The following is a 26,090-nucleotide window of genomic DNA, read 5'->3' on the forward strand; positions in this document are numbered from 1 at the left end:
CACAAAAATGCACATTAAGCTGGATGCTGGTAGCTCACACTTGTAATTCTAGCTCTTCAGGAGGCTGAGATCTAAGGATTGCAGTTTGAAGTAGGAAAAGCCATAAGACTCTTATCTCCAATTAATCACCAAAAATCTGAAAGTAGAACTGTGGCTTAAGTGGTAAAGCCCTAGCTTTGAGCAAAAAAATGCAGGGACAGTGCCCAGGCTCAAGCCTCAGCACACACACACACACACACACACACACACACACACACACACACACACACACACACACTGTAATTATAATTTGGATATAAAATAAAGAATTTTAATTCCTAATTTGTCGCATGAATTACTCTTGTAATATTTATCATTGCTTGTAAAAATTCATATTTTAATTTTGTATGAAACAGTCTCATGAATTGAATATTTAGATGCTGTGAAATTAGACATACATTCTCATAACTTTATTAAGGCCAATTTAATAGAGACAGTGATACCCCAGGTTGAGAATTCATGGCCTTGTTGCATTTCCGTTTATAGTCTATTTTCTGTATACAAGCAATAGAGATAAGTCATTTTGTTTCATAAACTTCATTTCTCGTTCATCCTTTCTAAGGGTCTTAGAATAATTAGTGTAGTTTTAAAGTAAGGGAGGGGTGGTATGGTATAGATGAGAAAGTAGTTGCAGGCTTAGTGTGGCCTCTGCTTTGCTGTTAGTTACTGTGTGACCATAGGCAAGTTGCCCCTCTGCTTCATTTTCATAAGATAAAGGTTATATTGCTGGAGGGTTCTAGCACAGATTTATTTACCATGAGGAAGTTTAGTTTGCCTAAGCTTTCGCTGTAAGAGTGTTGCAAGCAAAACTCAGTATTGTAAGTCCCAGGATAGTAGGTTTTCTGTTACCTTTTGCAGCCTGTTTTCTTCTTACAAATGTGTGTGTAGGGGTAGGTGGCCGGTGTGTGTGGGAGTGGGGGGGAGGGTGGCGCTGCCAGGCAGCGATCAGAGGCAGTTAAGTATCTTCTTCCAGCTTATAAATTCACAAATTATTATGATGAGCTGAGCTTGGTGGAACATACTTGTAACCATAGTCTTTTGAGAGGCTGAGACAGGAGGATTAGAAGATCAAGGCAAGTTTGGATTACCTAGTAAGTTCCAGACCAGCTTGAGTTATACAGTAAGACCCTGTCTCCAAAAAAAAGAAAAGAAAGAAAAGAGAGAAGACATCATTATGAGCATGGTAACCACTAGTAGGTGGTTGTGTTTTAAAAATGATCTACCTACTAAAACACTTATGAATATGTTTAAAACTAAGTGATGTAAAACCATGTGATATTCTAAAGTAAAATAACTAGATAATTGCTCCTCTGAAAATATTTCCTGTGTCTGTCACCTGTTAGCTTTCTGTGTTCTTAGTGTTCCTTAGGATTGTCTTATTCCCACTGCACTTTCATCATGCTATTACATAGTTTGATTTATAGTTTGATTTATATTACCACTAGACAGAAAGTTCTTGAATTGAGACCTTTCAATTCCATATTTTCAATGCATAATAGGATATCTTAAAACATAATTAGCACTCAGCTGAAAGTTTTGGTGCAGGTCTGTCTCTCCATTCTCCCTCCCCATCTCCACACACACATTGTAAATCCAAGAAGTGCTTGTTTTATTCTTTGGTAAATTATATTTTAGAGGATAATAGGGATAGCAGTAAAAATTATAGCTAAAATTTATTGAATTTGTATGTTGATTCATTTAATTTCATAACCCAGTGAGATATATTCACTTATTATCATTTTACAGATAAAAAGCCTGAAGCTCAGTGTTACCTAGCCTATGCTAGGCTGGGGTTTGAAGCAAGTCTCTGTATTTAATCACTAGGGTATATTGCCTAACATGAATTATTTTCAGTAACTTTAGTTTTGTTTTTTTTTTAACATTTTACTTTACAAATTTGGATTGTCTGTACCTGTTTTGCTTGCTAGGCAAGTTCTCCACCACTTGGACCATGCCTCTGGTCTTTTTCCTTCTTTTCCACCCTCAGGTATGGTCTCTCATTAACTTTGCCAGACTAGACTTGAACTTTGAAATCCTACTGCTGCCCTGCCAAGTAGCTGGAGTTAGAGGTGTCAACAAGCATACTGGTTTTGTTTTTGAAATAGGTTCTCACTATTTCTAGGGCAGGCCTCCTGAGTAACTGGGATTATGGACATGTGTCACCAGGTCTTGCTTTTGTTCTAAACTTTGTTTAAATTTTTTGACCCGATGTTTATGGGTAAGATTCAACAAACAGGCAAACAAGCACCTAATTTAGAAAGCTGTACCAGGTGTGCAAATCTTATATTTCAGTTTTTTAAAACTTGAGTCACTGTATGGAAGATGTTAGCAATACAGTAGTATTTTCATATTTGGTAATCTGATTTGGAGTTCCATTTATCTTAATATTTTGGCCTTATAAGCCCACGGGGCTGTAGCAAACAAACATTAGAATTTGAACCAAGAATTTTCCATTGTTGATATAGAAGCAATCCAGTGTTGTTGAGGCTTTATAACCCAGTGCATTAGGCTGTGAACAAGATTGATGGTATGGATATGTGACATCTTTTTTAACTCTTACCTAGTTTAGCATGGTAGAGAAAAGTAGGTTTGATATGAAATCTAGCTCATCTGTAAGAAGTATTTTTAAAAGTAGTTTTAGTTCATTGCTTTAAAAAAAATCCATTGGTAACTTGTAAAGATATTCACAGTGAATTCAGGTGGTAGGTTGTAAATCTTGACTTAAATCCACCCAATTCTGCTTCCTTATTAGGTATGAAATATTGTGAATTTCAAGAAAGCAAGTTATTCCTGTATTTAAAGTGATTATATTCTTAAGATTTATTAGAAAGTCAAGTAAATATGAGTGGCTTTTTAGAATGACTTGTGATATTTGTTCTTCTTTATGTTATATGGATTACTGAGTTGGCTATGCTTACAATTTATGCCTTTCTTTGGGAACTAATTAAATGGAGGAAACGACAAGAATTTTTAGATTTAAATTCTTAAGCTTTGTCTGGCAAAAGTGCTGGTGTCTTTAAATGTGATACATTGTGTGAATTCATGATTTCCTATTTGCATTAAGGTCAGGGAGGTTTATGTGAAACTAATCAGATTAATACTATTGGATGAGACTTATTGCTTTTTTTTTTTTTAATGAATGGTCTGTGCTGCTTAAAAAAAGTTTTTCCTTTTTCCTGAACATATTTTTGTGGTTATCAGTGTAATTAGGCAGTTTAGTCTACTTCGTGTACTTTTAAAATAATTTCGTTTACTTAAACAGTACATAACTGACATGTGAAGGAACCATAATAGCCTCTGTGTAAATAGTTAACTCATTTGCTTCTGGAAATCATTTGCTTCTGGGAGTAAGTCCTACTTTTATCCTCGTTTTGCAGATGAGGACATTGAGGTACCGGTTAAGTAAAGTAAGGACTCAAGAACACTCAGACTAGCAGGGCTAGGTGAGTGCTATTTAATTGAATGGGTGTACTATAATCAATTAGCTAACCATTCTTCAATTTTTGTTGGTGGTGGTGGTACTGGGTTTGACCTCAGTCCTTGCATCTGTGAGGCAGATATACCACAACTTGAACCACACACCCAACCCTCTTTTGCTTTATTTTTTAGGCAATGTCAGCTTTTTGCTGGGGGTCTGGCTTTCCATCTGTGAGCTTCCTATTTATGGCCTCCCCACAGTCAGGGTTACAGGTATATATTACCAGCCAGACTTGTTAGTTGAGACAGAATCTCACCAACTTTTTGTCAAGGGTGATGTTAGACCTTGATCCTCCCATCTCTGCCTCCTGAGTAGGTGGGATTATGGATTACAGTGTACGTGGCCGCACTCACCTTTTGTATTTAAAGTCACAAGCACATTTTAACCTTCATAAGACAAATTATCATTATCATGGTCTATAAAGTTTGTGACTTCTATGAGCTTTGACAATACAACTATTTCTTCCACATGGGGTGATATTTACATTTCTTTCCTTTTGCTTAGTGTAAGCTGTTTCCTCATTCCCTCTCATTCCCTCCCTCCCATCGCTGCCTTTGAGTTGCTTAGTTCATTTTCATCAGTGTCCAGTGCAGCTGATAGGCCCCTATGTTGTATGTTTTCCTGTTTCCCTCTGATTCTGTGTCCTCCTCCTAGCTTCCCTCAGATGTGTGCATACTTATACCATATATGTGGTCAAGAACATGGGGTCATTTAGCAATGATACAACAAAATGAGTGGAAGTCCTTTGTTTCTCTAGTCCTTTTTACTTTGTCATATTTCCTTGCATTTTGGCTTTAGCATCCACATATTAGGGAGACCATGTGCCTTTTGTCTCTTTGCTCTTGGCTTACCTCGCTCAAAATTATTTTTTCTAGTTTCAACCATTTCCCTGTGAATGCCATTATTTTGTCCTTTCTAATGGCTGCATAATATTCCATTGTATCTAGGTACCACAATGTTTGGATCCACTCATCTGTAGTAAAGCATCTGGGTTGTTTTCATATCTTGGCTATTGTGAACAGTGCTGGAGGTCTATGTGTCTTTGTATCCTGGTTCCTGTTGCTCAGGGTAGATGCCCAGGAGTGGTATGGTGGGGCATAGGGGAGGTCTATATTTAGCTTTCTGAGGTACCTCCAGACTGCTTTCCACAGTGGTTGTATTGTAGTATGCATTCAGCGCCCCCCCCCCCCCCTTCCCCACTTGGCTGTCCTTCAACTCAGTATGTAACCAGGGTAGTAGCCAAATGAATTCTCCTGCCTCTGCCTCTTCAATGCTGGGATTACAGATACCTGCCACCACACCTGGCTTCATCATCATATTGTTGATCACATGTGTTCAAAACTTAGCACAGCTTTTTTGAGCTGAAAAGCAGATAGATATATGAGCTTGTTGTTGTGATATTTATGCCGGTTATTCTAATTGCTCCTTGAGTACTTTACTAAAATCTAGAGGTCTATAGTTCAAGATGAGCCTGGACAAGAAGTTTGAAACGCTGATCTAAACAGAAAAAGCTCGGCACAGTGGAACATGTTTATAATTCCAGCTCTGGATGGGGGAGCATAAATAGGCGGATTGAAGTCTAGGCTGGTCTGGGCTGAATGTGAGACTTTCTTAAGAAGAAGAAGAAAAAAGAAATGTGGGAGGGGGAGAGGGAGAGGAAGGAGAAAGAGAGAGAGAGAGAAAAAGAATAGGAAGGGAGAGAGGGAAGGAGAAAGAAGGATAGGGTAGGAGAGAGGGGAGATAAGGAGAGAAAGAGAGAGAACATAAAAAGTAAAAAGAGATGCAGGCGTGGCTTAAGTGGTAGAGCACTGGTCTAGCAAGCAGGAGACATAGAGCTCAAACCTTAATACTGCCCCCTACCCTTTCTGCCTTGAAAAAGAAAGGAAAACTACAGCCAGATCCTGTGGCTCAGTCCTCTAATCCCTGGTACACTGAAAGTGGAAAAAGAGAATTGTGGTTTGAGGCCAGCTAGGGCAAAAGTTAGCAAGACTGTCTCAGAGAAAAAGTTAGCTTGTTAGTAGGTAGGAGGAACAAAATCCAAGGCTGGGCCCTGGCATAAACTTTATTTGATAAAAAAAAATTTTAAAGCAAAAAGAGGTTGGGGTATGACCCAAGTGGTAGAGCTAGTACCAGATCCTGAGTTTAAAAAAAAAAAAAACAAAAAACTTGTAATTGGGAATTGTTTGAGGAGGAAGAGGGAATGGCTTTGGAAACATTAGATCCAAAATCTCAGATATCATGGGGGCTTGGGGATGAGGGGTGGGGGTGGTGGTGGTTTCTCTCCACTTCTGGGTTTTTCTAGCTTCTTCTGGATCCTCAATGTTTACCTATAGCTTAGCAACCACAATTGAAAGACAACCTCTTCCTAATGTCCACATATCATTTTGGGGTTAATACTGATCTATTCAAATCATTGGTTCCAAACCACTTATTAGAAACTGTGAGGAAAAAGTTCTAAGGCTGTAGGTAGAGTGAGAAAGGCATGCTGGGGGCTGGGAATGTGGCTTAGTGGTAGAGTGCTAGCCTTGCATGCATGAAGCCCTAGGTTTGATTTCTTAGTACCACATAAAAACACAAAAAGCCAGAAGTGGCGCTGTGACTCAAGTGATAGAGTGCTAGCCTTGAGCAAAAGAAGCTCAGGGGCAGTGCCCAGGCCCAAAGTCAAAGACCCAAGACTGGCAAGAAAAAAAAGGAAGGGAGGGAAGGAGGCAGGCAGGCATGCAGGGTGTCAGTGTCTCACGCCTGTAATCCTAGCTACTCAGGAGGCTGAGATCTGAGGATCACAGTTCAAAGCAAGCCCGGGCAGGAACGTCCAGACTCTTGTCTCCAATTAAACACCAGAAAACTGGAAGTGATGCTGTGGCTCAAGTGGTAGAGTGCTAGCTTTGAGCAGAAGAGCTCAGGGACAGCGCCCAGGCCCAGAGTTCAAACCCCATGACCCACCAAAAAAAAAAAAGGCATGACTGGCAATTCCTTTGAGACCACATAGGTAGAATGATGAAGCCAGGAAGTCTGCCAAAAACAACAGTGCATGGCATTATTTGGAGTGCTTTTGGTAATTGTAATTTTTTATGATGATTAAATATAATAATATGACAATCTGAGTAAAAGCTTTTAAAAATGATTTTAAGGACTAGATTTTTAGTGCAAAGAACATAAAACAATTCTAGGGCTTTTGGTAAATGTTGCAAAGTTACATATCTGAAGGTTTGTATTTAGTTTAAGTGCCCACAATGCATGTGATAGGCATGTATTTATAAGCCAAATAGGGCTCATCCCAGAGTGTTATTTACAGATGTTTGGTGCTTAACCAGAAGGTTACAAATTTGGCGTGAGCAAGTGTAATTTATCAAGAGTTCTGTTGTAGTTTCTTTTAGGTAGCCAGCTCGGGCTGGCTTTGAACCATGATCCTCAGATCTCAACCTCCTAAGTAGCTAAGATTATAGGTGTGAGCCATATGCATCTGGCTGATGTTTAATTTTTAATTGGTTGATTTTGCAGACTATGTAGCTCAGCATGTATGGTCTTTCCTGGAGATGTTTCCATGTGTGCTTTTAGAGAATGCTTATACTGTTTGGTGAACTATTCTATATTTCTGTTAGGTCTTCTGAGGTTGATTTCTAATATTTATTTAAATCGTAGCTTTTTTGTTGATTTTTCTGCTCATCATTTAAAGTGGTTTATTGAAATTTCTCAACTATTATTGTTGGGTTTTCTATTTCTCCTTTTAATTCTGTCTATTTACTTTATGTATTTTTGGAGTTCTTTTATAAGGACCAGAACAAATTTTTATATCTTCTATGTAGATTAACCCTCTCTTTTTCTTGGATGCTACTCAGGATTGAATTTGGGACCTTATACTTGCTAGACAGGTGTTAAACCACTTGAGCCATGCTCCTAGTCCTTTTTACTTTAGTTTTTCAAGTGAGAGTTCACATTTTTACCTGGATTGTCTCCATCCATGATCCTCCTGCCTCCATCTGCCAAGTAGCTGGCATTACAGGCCTGTGTCACCATGTTCAACCCATATTGACCCTTAATTGCTATGAAATTTTCTTTTTTTTTTTCTTTTTTCTTTTTTTCCCTTGTCAGTTGTGGGGCTTGAATTGAGGGCCTGGGTTCTGTGCCCTGAGCTTTTCTGCGCAAGGTTAGCTTTCTACCACTTTGAGCCACAGCGCCACTTCTGGTTTTCTGGTGGTTAATTGGAGATGAGTCTCATGGACTTTTCTGCCCAGGCTGGCTTCCAGTTGTAATTCTCAGAGCTCAGCCTCCTGAGTAGCTAGGATTATAAACTCATGGTGTGAGGCACTGGCACTTGGCTAAAATGTTATTTCTGAAATGTACTTTAAACTTTTAATTTTTAAAAATCATCTGTCTGATAGTAATGTATCTACTTCAGTTCTTTTATGTTATTTTCCATAAATAATTTTTTCCAGTCACTTTCTTCTGCCTGTTATTTTTGTACTTTTTAAGTCTAATGTGTCTTTTATTTTTTTAAGCATCTCACAGACTTTTCCTGCCCTGACTGGCTTTGAACCTCCATCCTCAGTGCTGAGCTTCCTGAGTATGTAGGTTTACACCTGTAATCCTAGCCACTGGTTTTGTTCTAACATCTAATTTGACTGTTTCTTGACTGCATTGTTTTATTGTTAGATTCATGTCTGTTACTTTGGTTTTTGTTTTCTGTTTGACTTTTTTTTCCTCCTTTACTGGTATATTTTGAGTATTTAAGTATTTTAAAAATTATTTTAGTGACTTAAAGACTATTTTCGAATTGTTTCTTAGTGATTGTTCTAGGGTTTAAATTATCCATATTGTAGCTTATCAGAATCCATTGAAAATATATATTAACTCAGTGATATGTAAAAGTTTTACTCATATATCTAATCCACTCTCCCCTCTTTTATTATACATATTGATGTACGCTGCAAAAATCAAAATCATGTTTATAATTACTAATACAGTTTTATTTTACTTGTTTTGTGGAACTGGTATTTGAGCTTGTGGTCTTGTGCTTGCTAGGCAGGTGCTCTACCACTTGAGCTATGCCTTTATTCACCGCCCCCCCCCCCTTTTTTTTATGCTTTAGTTATTTTTCAGATAGGGTATCAGGTTTTGCCCAGGGGCAGGCATGGGCCATGGTCCCTCTGTTTGTGCCCTACTAAAGAATAAGGATTACAGTTGTAGACCACCAGGTCTTATATTTTGAGACAAAGTCTTGCTAATGCTTTGCCTGGGAATGGCTTTGAGCTTCACCATCTCTGCTTCACTAATAGCTGGGATTACTAGTGTGAGCCACTGCACCCAGCAATTTTATGTCTTTTAAACAAAGTGAGGTTGTGTGTTCATATGCCTATAAACCCAGAACTCCCAGCTATCTGGAGGCAGAGACAGGAATGATTACTGAGTTTGAAGTCAACCTGAGTTACATACTAAGTTCTAGGACTGTCTGTCTATATTGCAAGACCCTGTCTGAACACCTTCTGCCCCCTGGGGGGGAAACAGAGAGGAAAGGAAAGGACATATATATTTATAGTTTGCTACAATAAGTTTATTATTTGTCATTTTAAATTCTTTTTTATTGCTTCCTATAGATTCAGCTCACTTCTGTGCATCAATACTGAAATGATAAATATATGAGCTTTATATAAAATGTACATAATATATACATGCATTATCCAATTAATTAAGGAGAATATTCAGTTACGCTATATTTTATGGTTCTCTATGCAATTACCTTTAGCACTAAATTTTTCTGTAGACTTGAGTTACCTTCTGGCATGGTTAGAACTGATTCTAATTCTTTTTTTTAATTCTAATTCTTCTACTAGTTCTAATTTGCTGTTCAGTTTATTTTTTTATTTTTATTTTTATTTTTGATCAGTCATGGGGCTTGAACTCTGGGTTTGGGTGCTGTCCATGTACTCTTCAGCTCAAGGCGAGTGCTTTACCGCTTGAGCCACAGTTCCACTTCCCGTTTTCTAGTGGTTTATTGGAGATAAGAGTTTCACAGACTTTCCTGCCAGGGCTGGCTTTGAACTGCGATCCTCATATCTCAGCCTCCTGAGTTGCTAGGATTACAGGCATGAGCCACTGGTGCCCAGCAGTTATGTCAGTTTATGGATACAATGTATCTTGATCAATATCACCCTTTTATTATTTCATAATATTTTTACTTTTAAAATAATTTTTATTTCATTGATTATTTGATGAGGCATTATCATCTTCCTGTAATTCTTTTTTTTTTTTTTGATGGTGGGGCTTGAACTCAGGGTCTGGGCATGGCTCCTGACTTTAATTCTCTACCACTTTGAGCCACAGGACCACTTCTGATTATCTGCTGGCTAATTGGAGATAAGAGTTTCATGGAATTTCCTGCCTGGACTGGCTTTGAACCTGGCTTTGAAGCCATCTTGCTCCTGACTAGCTAGGATTATAGGTCTGAGCCACCTGCACTTGGCTTCTGTAATTCTTTAGAGAGTTGTTTTTGTTTGTTTGTGTTTTGAATTACTGATAATAGCTGCTTTGAGCCCTTTGCTGAATTCAATGCTTGGGCCCTTTTATTGGCTGATTCTGTTGTGTCCTTTTCCACTGCATGTGGTTTACACTTTTCCTCTTCCTTTGAATGTCTTACAAAGTTTTGTTGAAAATTGAATATATATTCACAATAAAAAAGAAAATTGAATATATAGTAAATCTGCATATGGATCCTCAACCTTTGAGAATTGTTGCTGTTACTTTTTCACTTATTTAATGATTTAGCTGGGAAAGTTGAGTGAAGTCTTTTCCTCACCCATGTATATAGCCTGTGGGGCTGCTTTGTACAGGGTGCTATTTGGGACATATGCCCTGCTTGCCTTTCCTTGATACATCAAGTTTTTGGCAGGCTGACATTTGTTGCTGTTATACTCAGCTGTCAGCCTTCACTTAACATCCTAGGGTTTAAATTGCTCCACAGTTTGATCCTGTTTAATTCAGGCCTTTTGGCTTTTATACTTGTGATTACATTGGAAGGACTCTTACTACCTCTCTCTGTGGTGATTCAGTTCTTTTTGTTAAACTTTTTAGTACAGTTTTGCATGTTGCTACTGCTATTACAGAACTGCCAGCTTCCTCTTAGCTGTTCGCTCTTAAAATACCCAGTTTTTGACAGTGCTCTTAAGAATGAACTTCCCCAAGAAGTGGCGCTGTGGCTCAAGTGGTAGAGCACTCTCCTTGAGCTGAAGAGTGCAGGGACAGCGCCCAGGCCAAGAGTTCAAGCCCCACGACTGACCAAAAAGAAAAAGAAAAAAAAAGTGATTTGAACTTCCCCAATTCTGTTGCAAATCTAGTTCCCATAGGTGGAGTTGCATAGCTCTCTGTTTATTTAATATTTAAATAAGTAAATGGCCATAAATGTTCATTAATTTTTTTATTTATTTACTTTTTGTCGGTCACGGGGCTTGAACTCTGAGCCTGGATGCTATCCCTCAGCTCTTCAGCTCAAAGCTAGCGCTCTACCACTTGAGCCATAGCACCACTTCCAGCTTTTTCTGTTTATGTGGTTCTGAGGAACCAAACCCAGGGCTTCATGCATGTGAGGCAAGTACTCTGAGTACACTGAGCCACCTTCCAGCCCAATTTTTAAATTTAAAATGTAAATGAAAACTGAAACAACTTTGATTTGTTTTAGCTGTTTCTTGAAAGTAAAATATTTTCAAAAAGTTTGTCCATATTTGTCCTTTAGATGTAAAGATGAATATGCTTGCATTTAATATACTTATTGATAAATTTGGGTTTAAATTGATATTCCTAATAATTTCTACATAGGTTGTTGGTTTGAACTTTATTTTTCTGCTTTCTTTTAGTGTTTCTTGCTAGACATGCACTATTCTGTTGAGTTTTACCTCTCTCCCTTTTTTGCTCTAGTTATTCTTGACGGGGTGTGGGCTTGGGCCATGATCTGCCCAAGCTGACCTTGAGCTTAGATCCTCCTAATGTCAGCCTCCCAACTCAGCTAGGATTACAAGTGTGAGTCACTAATGCCTTAAAAAAAAAAACACTAGTTACTTAGAGATTACATAATGCCTTCTTGACATATGAAAGTGTTAATGTAATTCAGTATCCTTAATGATGAATGCATTAACTTATTTATTTATTTATTTTTGTGTGCTTGTACTAGTGCGTCGTCTCAAAGCCTTGCATTCTTGCTCATGGCTGAGATTTCACCCTCTTGATGTCAACTGCCAGTTCAGCATTTTGCTGGCTAATTGGAGATAGAATCATTTGAACTTTTCTGTCTGGCCTGACTTCTCAACCTCTTGAGTAGACAGGATTATAAGCATGAGCCACCAGCATTTGGTGAATACATTAACTTTAGAAAATGTTGATGATACTTTTTGCTCTTTGGAATTAAATGCTATTACTGGGTAATTTTGTTCTGTATAACTGCCTATGGAATAATATAGTGTTTATATAATAAGACATTTAAATTTATATATTTGCCTTTCTTATTCTTTGGGGGGCATCTCCAGACTTCTGGTTGGGTTGACTTTTTGTTTTTTCTTCTACCTAAAAATGTGCTTTAGTGTTTTCTTTATTTGGACCTGTCTCTGCATAATTATGATTCTTTTTTCTCTGATAATGTTTTCTTTAATCTTTATCTTTTCTTTATATTTCCATTTTTATCCCTTGACAATGTCTTCCTATGTAGTCCAGGCTGGCCTTCAACTTAAGATCTCCTTGTCACAATCTTTTGATTCATGCATTACAGATGTGTTTTACTACATTTAGGTTCATTTTTTTTTCTTGAAGGTTTTTATAATGCTAGAATGCTTAACATAGATGATTTAGGTAGGCAGTTATCTTCATTTAGTATGTTGCATATTGTACCTTTCAAATCAAATTTTTTTTGGTCTTTGACCTTTTTATTAGGCTATGTGTAAAACTTCTTAGATCTGTGGCCTTGTGTCATTATAACAAGTTCTGTGCTGATGGGAACTTTTATCATGGTTTTGTGTGTGTACATGTGCATGAGTGCAACTTGTGTTCCCATTCACACTCGGCTCAGAACCTTAAGTTCCTACTTGGTTTTTCCTTGTCAAAGCTAGTGCTCTACCACCTGAGCCATACCTCCATTTCCAGCTTTCTGCTGGTTTACTGGAGATAAGAATCTCACAGATTTTTCTGTCCTGGCTAGTTTCAAACTGTGAGCCTCATTTTTCAGTCTCCAGAGCAATTAGGATTACAGATGTGAGTCAGTAGCACCTGAACCATATAATTTCAAATAGTACACTTGTCTTATTTCTTTCAGTTATGTATTCAGATCTTTCACAGTCTTGTCTTAGTCTTATGTCTGTATTTTTCTATGTTTTTATTTCTGTTTATATTTTGGAAGTTCTGCTTTTCTGACCAGTCTCTATATAGTCAACCTCACCTTTTTTCTTTTTTTTACTTTTTAGTACACTTTTTAATAAATATGCTTCTTAATACTTTTATAAATTTGGTTCATATTATAGTTTCAAATTCTGATATGCTTTTTTTTTGGGGGGGGGGTCTGGTCGTGGGGCCTAAACTCTGGGCCTGGGCACTGTCCCTCAGCTCTTCAGCTCAAGGCTAGCACTCTACCACTTGAGCAACAGCGCCACTTCCGGCTTTTTTCTTTTTGTTTATGTGGTGCTAAGGAATCGAACTCAGGGCCTCATGTATGCAAGACAAACATTCTACCACTGAGCCACCTTCCCAGCCCCTGGTATGCTTTAAACTTAGTATTCGACACAGTTATTTGCAAGGCAAGCACTCTACCACTGAGCCACCTTCCCAGCCCCTTGACACAATTATTTGGAAATCTGTGATTGATAATTTTATTTTTAAGTGCCTTTGGGGTTTTGTGCCACATTTGATTTGCCTTTCATTTATGGGTTTTTTTCTGATTCTTTTCTAATGTTTTGGCATTTGTATGAAAGTTATAGAGATAATCTGGGGTCTAGAACAATGGCAGCCTTCCGTGATAGATAATTCACATTCTAATTTGGCAGAAATACAGGCAAAATCAGATTTTGTTAATTATCTATCATTAAGGATTGAGATGATACAGCATCCGAGCCCTGGATCTTATTTTTGTCTGTCTAGCTCAAGACTGTCATTTGTTTTACTTAATAGCTCTACCTTTCAGTTACTAGTTCTTGAATTGATGCCTCTGAGGAAGAGAAAGTCCGTTTAGATACCATACTTCATTTCTAGAGTTTCCTTCTTTTCCTAAATTGTGTTATGATTTTTCACTGCTTTCTACCCAAAAGCAGGTTTTTCTTTTTCACTGAGTCCAACTTTTCTTGAGCAAGGTTAATCTAATTCATCAGGATCTAAAGTTATTATTTCCTTTCAGTTTTGTACTTTCATTGGTTTTGAAATTTTTGGTGAATTTGAATCTTTGACCTTTTTCACTACTCCGTTTTATTCTGTCTTTACCTTTCTTTGTTTAAATTGTCACTTCATTCTATAGGGAATTTAGATTAGGGACAAGGTGTATGAGCCATCTGGAGGCTTAGCCTTTCTACTTTAAAGCAGAGCTGTTTTACCTTTAATATCTCAAAGACATAATTTGTGTAGATAGTTTTTGGCAACTAAATAATGCCAATATAAGTTACATTGTTTTCACATAAAACCTTTATAGCTTACGTGTGTTTGTGTGTGTGTGTGTGTGTGTGTGTATATATATATATATATATACATATATGTAGCTTTTTTCTTTATGAAGCAGTTATGATGCTGATTATAGTGAACTTGACACTGAGAATATATTGAATCATGAATTATCATTTACAAGAATTTTTAACTTCATATTTGTATAATGTGTTTGGCTAAACAGTGTAAGTAAGATTCTGCTCATGCTACAGAGAACCCTATAGCCTTCTTGACTTGGGGAAATTTTAAAAAATAGCAAGGATTTTACTGTAATAAGACTTAAAGTCAGAAGAAATGGTAAAGAAACATTTCCTGTTCCTCATGTGAAAGTTATAGACTCAGAATGCCAGTCCTTTATTTGGGGGGGGTTGGGGGGGAAGGCTCTGGGGCTTGAACTCAGTGCCTGAGCGCTGTACCTGAGCTCTTTTGCTCAAGGCTAGTGCTCTGTCACTTTGAGCCACAGTGCCACTCTGGTTTTCTGGTGGTTAATTGGAGATAAGCATCTCATGTGCTTTCCTGCCCAGGCTGGCTTTGAATTGTGATCCTCAGTTCTCAGCCTCCAGATTAGCTAGGGTTACAGGCATGAGCCACCAGTGCCCAGCAGAATGCCAGTTTCTATTTATAGTTTTTATACTTTTTGAGCTAAGGGAATACTTGTGGTCATACTTATGCTCTAGCAACTTCTAATCCTTAGAGATATTTCTGGTTTTGAGTAAATATAGGCCATGAGGTCAATCTAAAACACAGATAAACTTAAGGACTTCTTTTTGGCAGTTGTGTCCTTTTATTCTTTCTGACCATACCCATTTATGGAGTTGCCAGGTTTTTATTATTTTAAAGGTAAGACAGTTTTAGATTATTTTAGATATTCCTTCCCCTGTCTTGTGCTCTCATTTAATTTAGCATTAAAAAAGGAGGTGTTGATGGGAGGGAAGTTTTTAATGCCCTTAGTTTACTTTCTAATTGTAACTTCTGAGTCTTGTCTTTTTGATATTTGTTGAAAATTATTTCTCTGTTTCTTCATTTTCCTCACTTTATTTTCTCCCTAAACAGTTTTTGGTTTTCTTTTTCTTAAAAAGGGTGCAAAACGTTGATGGTCCATCTTTTTTAATCTACCTTCTGCTGACATTGGCTCTACTTCGAAAAAGGGAAACAACAATTTGTTTCTGTATCTAATTTAGGGTGGTAACATAGGAAATTCATCTGACGGGCTGCTATGACCTGGATCAGAACATGATCATGATCTATTATTATTATTATTATTATTGGTGGTGGTGGTGGTTGTGGGGCTTGAACTCTGGGACTGGGTGTTGTCCCTCAGCTCTTCAGCTCAAGGCAAGCACTCTACCACTTGAGCCACAGAGCCACTTCCAGTTTTCTGGTGTTAATTGGAGAGAAGAGTCTCATGGACATTTCTGCCCAGGCTGGCTTTGAACCGCGATCCTTAGGACTCAGCCTCTTGAGTAGCTAGAATTACAGGGGTAAGCCACCAGTGCTCAGCTAGACTTGTTTTGATTGCATCTCTATGTACAACAATGTCCATTTAGCTCAATGTATATTGTACAGAAAGAGTACTTCCCCAGTCATTTTGCCTGCATTATATACCCTGTAAATTTTTGCATAACACTTAAATATGGCTTACACTTATAACTTGTATATATAATTGGATATTAAATTTTAATCACTTAGCATAAGACTTTCATAAACAAAAACTTAAGCGAACTCTGATTTAACTAGAACTCAATTTCCTATGTAGAAGCCTGTAAAATTACCAGAAAACAAGAGAGAGAGAGAGAGAGAGAGAGAGAGAGAGAGAGAGAGAGAGAGAGAGAGAGAGAGAGAGTGTGTGTGTGTGTGTGTGTGTGTGTGTGTGTGTGTGTGTACTGGGACTTGAACTCTGGGTCTGTGCACTGTCCCTGAGCTTTGGTGCACTAAGTTAAGGCTTTCCCATTTGAGCTACTTCTTTTAAAAAAAAAAAAAATTAAGTAATTGTTCAAAGCAGTTGCTATTCACCAAAGCAGTTTATGAATACAATGCCTCTTGATCAATGTCACCTCTTCGAATTTTCTCACCCTTCCCTTTCATTGCCTCTTCCCTCACTTTTTTCCTTTTCTCTTTCTTCCCTTCCTTCCTTCCTTCCTTCCTTCCTTCCTTCCTTCCTTCCTTCCTTCCTTCCTTCCTTCCTTCCTTCCTTCCTTCCTTCCTTCCTTCCTTCCTTTCCTTTCTTTCTTTCTTTCTTTCTTTCTTTCTTTCTTTCTTTCTTTCTTTCTTTCTTTCTTTCTTTCTTTCTTTCTTCCTTCCTTCCTTCCTTCCTTCCTTCCTTCCTTCCTTCCTTCCTTCCTTCCTTCCTTCCTTCCCCCTCTCCTTTCCTCCTCTCTTTGTTTCTTCCTTTCTCTATCTTCCTTCCTTCATTTCTTTCTCTCTCTTTCTCTCTCTCTTTTCTTTCTCTCCCTCCCTCCCTCCCTTCCTTCTTTCCTTCCTTCCTACCTTTTTTGCCAGTCCTGGGGCTTGAACTCAGGGCCTCCTGGGCACTGTCTCTGAGATTCTTTTGCTCAAGGTTAGCACTCTACCACTTGAGCCACAGCTTCAGTTCCCGCTTTTCTGTTTATGTGGTATTAAGGGGCTTCAGCTTCACGTATGCTAGGCAAGCATCCTACCACTGAGCCACATTTCCAGCCCCTCACTTTTCTTAATTACAGGATATGCATTGATTTTTGTTTTTACTGTATTTTCCCCTTTTCTTCATTTGTTTACCCCTACCCTTGACCCCACCCTACTCCTTTCAAGTACCTGTTTCCTGATGTTTAATTTTTATTTATTTTTGATTAAAAATCATTATTATTAAGGAGTTGTACAGAGGGATTACAATACCATAAGTCAGGTAATGAATACAATCTTTTTGGACAATGTCACCTCTTTCTCCTGTCCCTGTCCACAAGTTACATAGTTCAGTTGTTCATATTTTACGTAGTGTATATTGAATACCATGACTACATTTGTTCACCCACCCTGCCTTCATTTCTGCGCCTCCCTTTGCTCCCCCTAAAAAGACAACAAAAACACTAAAAACAAAAACAACTACACTAACAATAACAACAACCACAAGCCAGGTTTCCATTTCCTGGAATTCATTTTGATAAGTAACGTTTTAAATGTTCAGAAGAGTTATGCTTTTGGTTCCCCTCCTAAGAATATCCTCCTACAATCTCTTTATGTGTTAATACATAGAGCCCTGTGTAAGTTGGTGTTAATACATAGAGCCCTGTGTAAGTTGTCATGTCTGGTTGTATTTTAGATCTGGCTTCTACATGTGAGAAAATTTCTCATTTGTCTCTCTTAGCTTGGCTTAGGTCGCTTAACATGATTTGTTCTAGGTCCATCCATTTTCCTGCAAATAATACTATTCTTTCTAATGGAAAAGTAAAATTCCACAGGTTTTGATCCATTCATCTAGTGTAGGCCATCTGGGATGTTTCCATAACTTAGCAATTGTGAATTATTTAACCTTTCTAAGGAATTACACTGTTGAGTTCTCTTAAATGTACCTCATTTCTGTTAATGCATTTCTGTACACTTGTAACCTCCCAAAGTATTTACTCAAATGTTTATAAACTAATTTTAGCTTCCTCATGAGAGAAAACATGTAAACTTTGTCTCTCTAGGCCTGAATTAGTTCACTTAACATAATGTTTTACAGGTCCTTAACATTTCTTTGTAAATGATGCAATATCATTCTAATGGAGGAGTAAAATTCAATTGTGTATAAATACCACATTTTTTTGATCTATTCATACATTAAGGAGCATCTGGGCTGATTCCATACTTTGGCTATTGTGCATAGTGTTGCAATGAGCATGGTTGTACTGGTTGCTTTTTTGTATTCTAGTTTATAATCTTTTGGATAAATGCCCAAGAATGGGATAGCTGGATCATAGGATAGTTGTATGTTTAGTTTTTTTTGTGGAACCTCGGTACTGCTTTCCTGCAGTCATCTAATATTTGATAAAGGAGCCAAAAACATAGAGTATAAGAAAGACAGCCTTTTTAACAAATGGTGCTGGTGAAATTGGTTATTCACATGCAGAATACCGAAACTGGGTCTCTATCTTATCACCTTGCATCAGTATCCATTCAAAATGGACCAAAGACCTCAATGTAAGACCTGAAACCATGAAACTTGTTACAAGAAGTAGAAGAAGCATTAAGACTCCTTGGCACAGGCAGGATCTTTCTGTCAGAAGCACAGCAAATTAAAGAAAGACATGACAAATGGGATTGTATGAAACTAAAAGGTTTCTGCAGAGCAAAGGACATCACTAACAAGCTAAAAAGACAGCCTGCAGAATGGGAGATACTTGCCACAATGACCTAATACCCAGAATATATAGAGAGAACTAAACCCTCACTTGCCAACCCAATTAATAAATGGGCTAATGAGCTAAAGAGAGTCTTCTCAGAAGAAGTAAAAATGGCCAATAGAAGAAATGCTCAACCTCTCTGGCCACAAATCAAAACACTGAAATTCTACCTCAACCCTTTTAGAATGGCCATTATTAAGAAAGTAATAACAGGTACTAGTGAAGATGTGGCCCAAAGGGAGTCCTAATGCACAGTTGATGGAAATGTAAATGCATCCAACCTCTCTGGCTTTTTATAGTTAGTTAACTGGAGATAAGAGTCTCAGGGAAGCCGGTTGCTGGTGGCTCACGCTTATAATCCTAGCTACTCAGGAGGTTGAGATATGAGGATCTTGGTTCAAAACCAGCCTGGGCAGGAAAGTCTGTGAGACACTTATCTCCAATAAACCACTCAGAAAACCGGAAGTGGTGCTGTGGCTCAAATGATAGAGCGCTCGCCTTGAGCTGAAGAGCTGAGGGACAGCACCCAGGCCCAGAGTTCAAGCCCCACGACCAACCAAAAAAAAAAAAAAAAAAGAGTCTCAGGGACTTTTATGCCTAGGCTGGCTTCAAACCACAGTCCTCAGATCTCAGATTACAGGTGTAAACTACTGGTGCCCAGCTTCCATTTACATTTTGATGGATAGTTGCGTCCATCTCTTTTAAGTATTGCGAATAGTGCTTCAGATGTGTGTGCAGCTATTGTTAATATTTTTTTGTATATATGCCTGTAAGTTGGATTGCTAGGCTATTTGTATACAGTATGGAACGATTACCTAAAGCTGGCTAACATCTGTCACCTTATTTGAAATTTAGCTATTTTGAAATGTGTGATACATTATCATTAACTGAAATTTGACCAATACTTATTCTTCATCCTCCTCATCCCCACTACCTCTGGTAATCACTGTTCTACTATGATATTTCTTAAGGCTGATAGTATTTCATTTGTGTGTGTGTGTGTGTGTGTGTGTGTGTGTCTGTGTATAATTTGTGTGTGTCTGTGTCTGTGTATAGTATATTACACATTTTCTTTCTTTCCTCGTTTGCTGATATTCATTTGTATATCTTAGGTATTGTAAATAATGTATCATTGAACAAGAAACAGCAGATGTCTTTGATACTGAGTTTAGTTCCTTTGGATATGTAGATGTGTGGTTGCTTGGATGTAAGCATCTTCATAACTTGGTGACCATCTACATATCTCTAGAGAAACATTTAAGGGGTGTGTGTGTGTGTGTGTGTGTGTGTGTGTGTGTGTGTGTGTGTGTGTGTGTGTGTGTGTGTGTGTGTGTGTGTGTGTGTGTGTGTATGTATGTACTGGGACTTGAACTCAGAGGTTGGGTGTGGTCCTTTAGATTTTTCACTCAAGGCTGCTACTTCTGGCTTTTTGCTGGTTAAGTGGAAGTAAGAGTTTCATGTGCTTTCCTGATTGGGCTTGCCTTGAATGGTGATTCTCAGATTGAAGCCTCCTGAGTAACTAGGGATTACAGGCCTGAGCTACTAGCACCCAGAGTATAGTTTTATTTTCTATATATTGAGCTATTCTTTCTTTGTACCATTTCTTTCTTTGTCAGCTCATGTTCTTTGCTAAATAACAATTGAATTATTGTCAATAGAGCAGACCTTTTATTGAGTCTCAATCTATACTTCTGGGTAAATAGGATAAATAAGGTCTGAGGATGAAACTCAGTTATTGTCTTTTGTGCTCTGTACCCTTAAACCAAGTTCAGTGTCTTTAAAATTTCCCATATGCTATGTGGAAAATAAACAATGTAACTTGTGGGCTGGGTCAAGAGGGGGAAAACTAGGGGAAAATGGAGAAGAGGTGATATTGTTTTAAAAGAGTTGTATTCATTATCTGACTTAGGAAAATGATAGCCCCTCTGTACTACACTTAATAACAACAATAAAATTAGACTAAAAAAACCTTCCGCTGTTCTCCTGAAACAAGGTCTTTGAGATATTCCTCATTTTTAGTGACTATTACTACTAACTATCCATGTGTATGCAGAAAGTTTTTCCTTTCTCTTTTCAAAATCACCAAATCTGTTTTTTTGTTTCCTAGATGACCTGATCTACTACTGCTCCATGCTACTGTTTTCTCTTACCTGGATCACTGCAGTTGGCCACCTAACAGGTGTCCATATATTTTCTTTGAAAATCTACTATTAGGCAGAAATACAGAAGCTGTAATACTTTCTCAGTAACAGGATCTTTTTTTTTTTTTTTATCTGACTCAAGTAGCTTGGCTTTTGCATACTTTTTATCTAAATTATTGAACTGTAAGAAATTATACTTCATTGCTATTATTGACTTGAGTGTATCTTATATGCCACAAAGAATTGAATGTTGCATTGATATTCATGCTAGTAAATTAGACATTTTGTTTCCTTTTAGGAATGAGGAAACTGAGTCTGAGAGTTACTAAGCAGTGGGGCTAAGATTCACATTTAGTTTTTTTTTTTTTTTTTTTAGAGAAATATCTACAATTTGCGAATGACTAAAAATACACTTTTATTCACTTGAAATCCTTATTCAGAAGTTTCCTATGTCTCAGGTACTCTTTGAAGCACTTTGATGTTTCACTGAACAAATAAGGTCAAAATACTCTTTAGGAGCTTACAGTGTCATGAGTAATGAGATATACTGGCTTCCAGGTACAACCCCAGCCTGAAAAATGACTTTTTTGGGGAACAATTTCAGAACTCTAAAATACTGACCCAGAACAGAAGTGTCAAACTAACTTACCAGGGCTCAGTCTCCAATAGCTAGATCTTGCCATGATTATCATGCATCACTAATGTTTACATATTTGTCTATTTTAGAGTAGTAGAATGTGCTGTAGATATTTTGTCAAGCGTCTTCAGAGCCACCTCCATGTTCGTTCAGATAGTTGCTAGCAGGACTCTGGAGCCCAGCATTTAGTGTCGTATGTAGTGTAGTATAGTGAAAGCTGAGGCACATTACAGTAATGTGATACAAGGATTCACAGCTGGATTGTAATGGAAAAATGCATAGGTAGAATCTTGATGAATTCTGGCTTCATAGAGGCATCATAGAGTTTGTTCAGTATGTGTGATGTGACTACCTGGGCAGGCCCATTAGAGACTGTATCCAGCATGTTTTTGAGGGGCACATTTAGTAAATACCAAAAATTGGAAATGCCAAATTGTTTGTATAGACTGAAAGTACAATGAACCACATTTAGGGAAAGGTGGAAATTATTTGCACACAGACCTTTCCAAAGGTAGCATGCTCTAGGCATGCTGTGTTCTTTCATGCACTCATACCCATTTGCTCTGGGTGAAGATTGTGGAGTGATCTAGGGAGAGATAAGTATCACTGATACTTACATGTCTTCTTTGTACCATGTTTTAGGAGTCTTTAAAGAAATTCAAGCAAAACATTCTGGGCACAAAGGTGATTGTTACAGCACTGTTTTTACATAATTGCAATAAATTAGAAACCACTTGAATCACCAATATATTCTCCACATCCATTTAATTGAATGTTAGGTAGCTGTGAAAATAATTTTAAAAATATATCAGGAGGTGAAGTATTGCTTATGGATAATTGGTAACAAAAATACAAAATAGCAACTGGTATAGACTTGTGCAAGTATTGATAACTGCCAGACAACTTTCCTAATTCTGACATTTGCAAATAACTTACCACAGATTTCCTATTGGAAACATTGGAAAAATATACTAAGCTTTCAAATTTTATTCAGGAAAATTTCAGAAATTTCTTTAAGTAGTGTGAATTTGGTGTGAACAATTATGTGCTACATGGCTTTCACAGTTACCAGTTTTAACACACAAGTAAAAATGTCCCTTCAAAGCTTTTGGTTGTCTTAGAAAACAAGTATTTGAAAGGAAAAATTCAAAATTTTATAAAACATAGTAACATGGCTGTATTACTAGTAACATCAACGTGTAGTGAATTTATACAAATCCCTATGTTAGTAATTTATCTGAGAGATGTGTGTGTGTGAGTGTGAGTGACTCAGGGCTTTGTGCTCTTGTTTGGCTTTTTTTGAGCCATACCTTCATTTCTGGTCTTTTCTGGTTAATTGGAGGTAAAACATTTATCTTCCCAGGCTGGTTTTCAACTGTGATTCTCAGATCTCAGCCTCCTGAGTAGACTTATAGTTGGTTGTAAGTCACCAGCACCTATCTGGCTCTGAGGCTTGTCTTTTATGGCAAAGAACTGCCACTATTGTTTTCACTCTTAAATTAACATTATTAAGGTTTTGTTTGGGGGAAATAATAAGTTTTTTGGGGATGAGTGGGTAGGTTAATATAATGTCATGAGTTTCTGAATGTAAAATTATCAGTTAAGGAAAATAAAGAATTGGCTGGATGGAAATTTTATGTAAGTTCATTTAGCAGTACTTCAGAAAATGATAAATTTATCACATGAATATTCAGTGTGTCTCTATGTGTATGTGCTTGCTCATGTGTGCACACATGCAGGCAAATGATTAAAGCTGTAAATGTTTAAAAAAATCTTTGAATGCCATGATGCACTATAAAGCATGATCTTAATTGTTAAAAACTGAAGTCTGCAGAGCAAAGAATGCAAGAAAAGAATAAAGTAGGATATTGATGTTGGTTAACTTCAGCTATGGGTGGTATGTTTTACTCTGTAGGAATTTTTTCCACGTTCTCATTTTCCCTTACTGGTGGAGGTACATTTTTTATTATTATAAAGGTGATGTACAGAGGGGTTACAGTTACATTTCAGATAAAGAGTACATTGTTTTTACTTTTATAGGTTTAATTCTTTTTTTAATGTATTGTAAAGATACTGTACAGAGGGGTTATAAGAGTACATTTCTTTTTGGATAATATCACCCCTTCCCTTACTCTGGAGTTCATTTCTAAGCATAAAAAATAAAAGTGAAATTGTTGCTTTTATAAAAATACCTACTTATTTGTTTATATGGAAGATAAATTGACATTGGAGAAAAAATATCTCTAGGAAACTATTACAAATAGCGGCCATTGTCCCATCAACTGCACTAGACATTGATGAAAATGAACTAGGCAACTCAAAGGCCGTGATGGGAGGGAGGGAATGAAAGGGGAAAGAGAGGGAACAGATTACACTAAGCAAAAGGAAAGAAATGTAAGTATCACCTGATGTGGAAAAAATAGTTGTATTGTCAAAGCTCATAGAATTCACAAACTTTATAGACCATGATAATGACAATTTGCCATGTGAAGGTTAAAATGTGTTTGTGACTTTAAGTATCACTATTCCACAATACTGTGAAATATGTGAAATTTATGTAATCACCTAATATCAATAAAAATTATTTTTTTTAAAAATCGACCGTTGTGGTGGTGCCCACCTGTAATTGCAGCTCCTTGAAAGGTAGGGTCAGGGTTCCAGGTCAGCCTAGGCAAAAACAAGCTGGGTGTGGTGGCAGGCATCTGTGGTCACAACTATTGAGGAGGCAGAAGTAGGAGGAGATTAGGCCAGACCAAATAAAAGTAAGGAAGAAAGGGAGGAGAGAAAGAAGTTAGTTATTAGAATCAAAGGAAAAGTTGATATTAGTCTCTATTTTAAGGTGATTAAAATTTACCTGAAAGACCATAGTATAAAATTGAGGACCAACTAGGCATAGGACTGGTTTAAATTTACTTCTCCCACCCTGTTTTTGCAGTTTTTAGATCATACATGCACAAATAAAAGAGAAATGAGAATGATACCCAATTTTGTAATACTATGCAAAAATGGCAGTCATTTATGGAAATACTAAGGGATTGATTATGTCGTAGGGTATTTTGGTCATTGAGTAGTAGGATGAATCATACAAACCTATTGAAATAGTTTCATTTTTCATTGATTTACATAGTGTTTATTGTATAAGGTAGAAAATAATGACTAGATTTTAAAGTTAGGGTTTTGGATGATTTGATCATTAGAAATTTGTCTTTTTAGAGGAATTTATTATTATTATTTTGGTGATACAGAGAATTAAACTCAGGGTATCACACTTGCCATTTGAACTATTGTGCCACTCTGGAGAATCTTATGGGATATGGCTTAGGTACAGATTTATATCTAGATTCTAAACTTCTGACATCTTGAGTTAAAGCAATTTATAGTTGGGAGGAATAGTGAAAGAACACTTTTTATTTTCATCCAGCAAGATAATGTGTTAAAAATAGAGTTGCCTGTTTTGTTGGAAATTGTGTAGATTAGATCTTTTTCTTTGTTATTGGAAAGTTTTGGCTAGATATATAGAAAGATGAATAGATTGGAATGTTCTACTGTCGGCTAATAAAATCCTTTTGTTTTCTCTTCATGTCACTGACTTGACATGTAAATTTGGGCAAGTTGCTTATTTTCTTGGGACTTCATAATAGTATGTAAAAAGTATTGTCTTTATATATTCCAGTAACCTGCCAAGAATTTATGTGTTTGCCTCATTTAATTCCCACTGCTAATTAATCCATGACCTCCTTGGAAACAATCCTATGATATAGATTATTAGGTTTTTACAGTGAGGAGGTCATCACTGTGATTTGAACTCAAGACGATTTGGTTTTGGAGCCCATGGTTTTATAGATAATATCTATAGTAATCCCATTTTAGGAATCTTGTGAGGATGATAGAGGTGATAGCAATGAAATAATGATTGTAGTATAAAACCACTGAATGAACATTTATAGTATTCTGCCCTTGTTTATTAAAATACACTGTTTAAGATTGTGTTTAATATATAGGTAGTATTCAGTCTGGATTTCTTACATATGTTACATGCAGCTTTCTTCCTTTCCTGCTACAGATGGACTGTAAGAAATAAAAACTGTGGCCCTTCTCTCACCTTGCATTATTGGGATAGAAGAATAGGCCAAGGCGTACCATGGGACAGTAATCATCACTGTCCTTTTTAAAGGTACATATCTACCTCTGAAGAGTGGGATTTGGGAGATAAGGGAGTGTTTTGATACTTCTCACTTATATTTCTGTATTGTTTATTACAACAAACACTCATTATGTCAGTAATGAGGAAAAGCTATGAAACCAAAAGAGATGCCTAAGTACTTAGTACTTAAGAGACAGGACACTAGTGGTATAGTAACTCTTTAACTGATGGAATACAATGTATGTTGATATTACTAAACTAAGCATATACCATACTATGTCAGATTCTCGGGTCAGTAAACGAGAAATTAGAAAATTTACAATGAAATATATTATTGTAGCATGATTTCTTATTAAATATAAAAATGAATGAGGCTGCCACCAATAACAAGTTTTTGTTAGCCAAATAGAGACCCATTTACTGATGCTAATTGAGTTGTATTTGATTGCAGCTGTTAAAAAAATTATGTCTAGAGAAAATAGACTTGTTTTAAGCTATTAACTTTTTGGCAAGATTTGTGGATTTAAGAGTTGAGGAGGTTTGAAACAACATCAGTAGTCAATTAAAAAGACAAATGATTTAGAGTGGCTTGCTTGGGTTCTTCATAACTTGATGGATGTTATTGATATTA

At 37.1% G+C, this 26,090-nt stretch overlaps 1 protein-coding gene across 3 annotated transcripts in view; it reads left to right on the forward strand.

Annotated features, from left to right (window-relative positions):
• Positions 1-26,090, forward strand: part of Tlk1 (tousled like kinase 1) — a 116,769-nt gene that overhangs the window by 6,554 nt on the left and 84,125 nt on the right. The window contains exons 1-2 of one of the 3 annotated variants that reach the window (XM_042694051.1): positions 20,645-20,716; positions 25,379-25,489. The exons of 1 other annotated variant lie outside the window; for it this stretch is intronic. The gene's annotated coding sequence lies outside the window, so the exon portion shown is untranslated. Of the gene's footprint in view, positions 1-20,644; positions 20,717-25,378; positions 25,490-26,090 lie in introns of those variants that run through there. One more of the 3 variants, XM_042694052.1, reaches the window with a different exon arrangement.

Source organism: Dipodomys spectabilis, unplaced genomic scaffold, assembly GCF_019054845.1.
Source record: "Dipodomys spectabilis isolate Male_0828 unplaced genomic scaffold, ASM1905484v1 ptg000174l, whole genome shotgun sequence".
In the NCBI taxonomy this organism is placed as follows: Eukaryota; Metazoa; Chordata; class Mammalia; order Rodentia; family Heteromyidae; genus Dipodomys; species Dipodomys spectabilis.